A 2500-nucleotide genomic window follows, 5' to 3' on the forward strand; every position below is an offset into this window, starting at 1 on the left:
GAATTTCTTCACTTTGACATTCAGAGCACTGGGCAGAAATCACATTGTGTCAACAACGCTAGGGCCATCACAATGCTTTGTTTTAATTAGACAGTCGGATTCCCAAGTCCGTGCCAGTTCTGAATTGATTGTTAATTGATAATCGTTATAATTAATAAGAACTAATTGGTTGACACCAACTAGTATTCTTAAAAATTTTAGCAAGAAAGTTCCACAATTGGATACGTAACTAAACTATCCGGGGAACAAGTTACAACCATAAATGATTATAACTCTATTTACCCAGAACGAGCACATAAACCATATTATTGTTTCCCAATCAAGCCCGACTATCTCAATCTTCAGAGCCAATCCTTATCCCGAAGTTACGGATCTAATTTGCCGACTTCCCTTACCTACATTATTCTATCGACTAGAGACTCTTCACCTTGGAGACCAGCTGCGGATATTGGTACGGCCTGTTGAGAAGTTTGCGTATCCCCACCATAAATTTTCAAGGTCCGAGGAGAAAATATCGACACAACAGTATATGTCATGCTCTTCTAGCCCATCTACCATATCTCTCTGCGAAAGACTTCCATGGTAGTACGACTATAAAACAGAAAAGAAAACTCTTCCGATATCTCTGAAGGCCTTCTTTATGGTCGTTCCTGTTGCCAGGATGAGCACGAGGCCCATATTTAATAACCAACGGATACTCAACAGGTTACGGAATTGGAACCGTATCCCCTTTCGTTCAAAATTATTCAAGTATATAATTTTCACAATAATTGTAATATTTATTTTTACTTGAAAATTTTCGGCTTTCGCCTTGAACTTAGGACCGACTAACTCGTGATCAACCACTGTTCACACGAAACCCTTCTCCACTTCAGTCCTCCAAGGTCTCATTCGATTATTTGCTACTACCACCAAGATCTGTACCAATAGCAGCTCCATGCAGGCTTACGCCAAACACTTCTACGCATACCATTGTACCTTCCTACTCACTAAAGTTTCAAAATTTATATTACAAGTAATATAAATCATCTACTTTAGCGGTAATGTATAGGTATACAACTTAAGCGCCATCCATTTTAAGGGCTAGTTGCTTCGGCAGGTGAGTTGTTACACACTCCTTAGCGGATTTCGACTTCCATGATCACCGTCCTGCTGTTTTAAGCAACCAACGCCTTTCATGGTTTCTGCATGAGTTGTTAATTTGGGCACCGTAACATTACGTTTGGTTCATCCCACAGCGCCAGTTCTGCTTACCAAAAGTGGCCCACTGGGCACATTATATCATAACCTTAAACTTCATATCAAGAAAGTTAAGGTTCTTACCCATTTAAAGTTTGAGAATAGGTTAAGATCGTTTCGACCCTAAGGCCTCTAATCATTCGCTTTACCAGATAAGATTATTTATATAACATTAAAATGCACCAGCTATCCTGAGGGAAACTTCGGAAGGAACCAGCTACTAGATGGTTCGATTGGTCTTTCGCCCCTATACTCAATTCTGACAATCGATTTGCACGTCAGAACTGTTTCGGTCTTCCATCAGGGTTTCCCCTGACTTCAACCTGATCAAGTATAGTTCACCATCTTTCGGGTCACAGCATATCTGCTCAAGGTACGTTCCAGTTAGAGGCATAAATAATATAAATATTATTATACATAACTATATAGAACGCCCGGGATTGTGTTAATTAACTATAAAATAGTTAAAAAACTAAGCCGATTAAGAGTGAGGTTAATTACGCTGTGAGGTTTGTAGCCCAATAACTTCCACATCTGTTAGGCTCCTTGGTCCGTGTTTAAAGCAGGGGTACGAAAGTATCCTGAATCTTTCGCATTGTTAATCATACAAGTGCATATAATAAACACAAAAATCAATGATAATTATGCCATTATATAATTCCGAAAAATTAACGCACTGTATTCTTATTAATCTATCAACACTTTATCAAATTAATGACATTTATCCTATGTTAAAATGCAAGCATAATAATTTGAATAAACTATAAGTCATATTTTATGATAAATTATATATGTTAATAGATTACAATGTCCTTATATGGAAAAAATGCACACTATTTCTATAATATTATTTAAATATTATAACTTTAATGATGAATTTTCCATAATGGATATTCAGGTTCATCGGGCTTAACCTCTAAGCAGTTTCACGTACTATTTAACTCTCTATTCAGAGTTCTTTTCAACTTTCCCTCACGGTACTTGTTTACTATCGGTCTCATGGTTATATTTAGTTTTAGATGGAGTTTACCACCCACTTAGTGCTGCACTATCAAGCAACACGACTCTTTGGAAACATCATCTAGTAATCATTAACGTTATACGGGCCTGGCACCCTCTATGGGTAAATGGCCTCATTTAAGAAGGACTTAAATCGTTAATTTCTCATACTAGAATATTGACGCTCCATACACTGCATCTCACATTTGCCATATAGACAAAGTGACTTAGTGCTGAACTGATTTCTTTTCGCTCGCCGCTA

The sequence above is a fragment of the Drosophila bipectinata genome, unplaced genomic scaffold, assembly GCF_030179905.1.
Source record: "Drosophila bipectinata strain 14024-0381.07 unplaced genomic scaffold, DbipHiC1v2 scaffold_47, whole genome shotgun sequence".
In the NCBI taxonomy this organism is placed as follows: Eukaryota; Metazoa; Arthropoda; class Insecta; order Diptera; family Drosophilidae; genus Drosophila; species Drosophila bipectinata.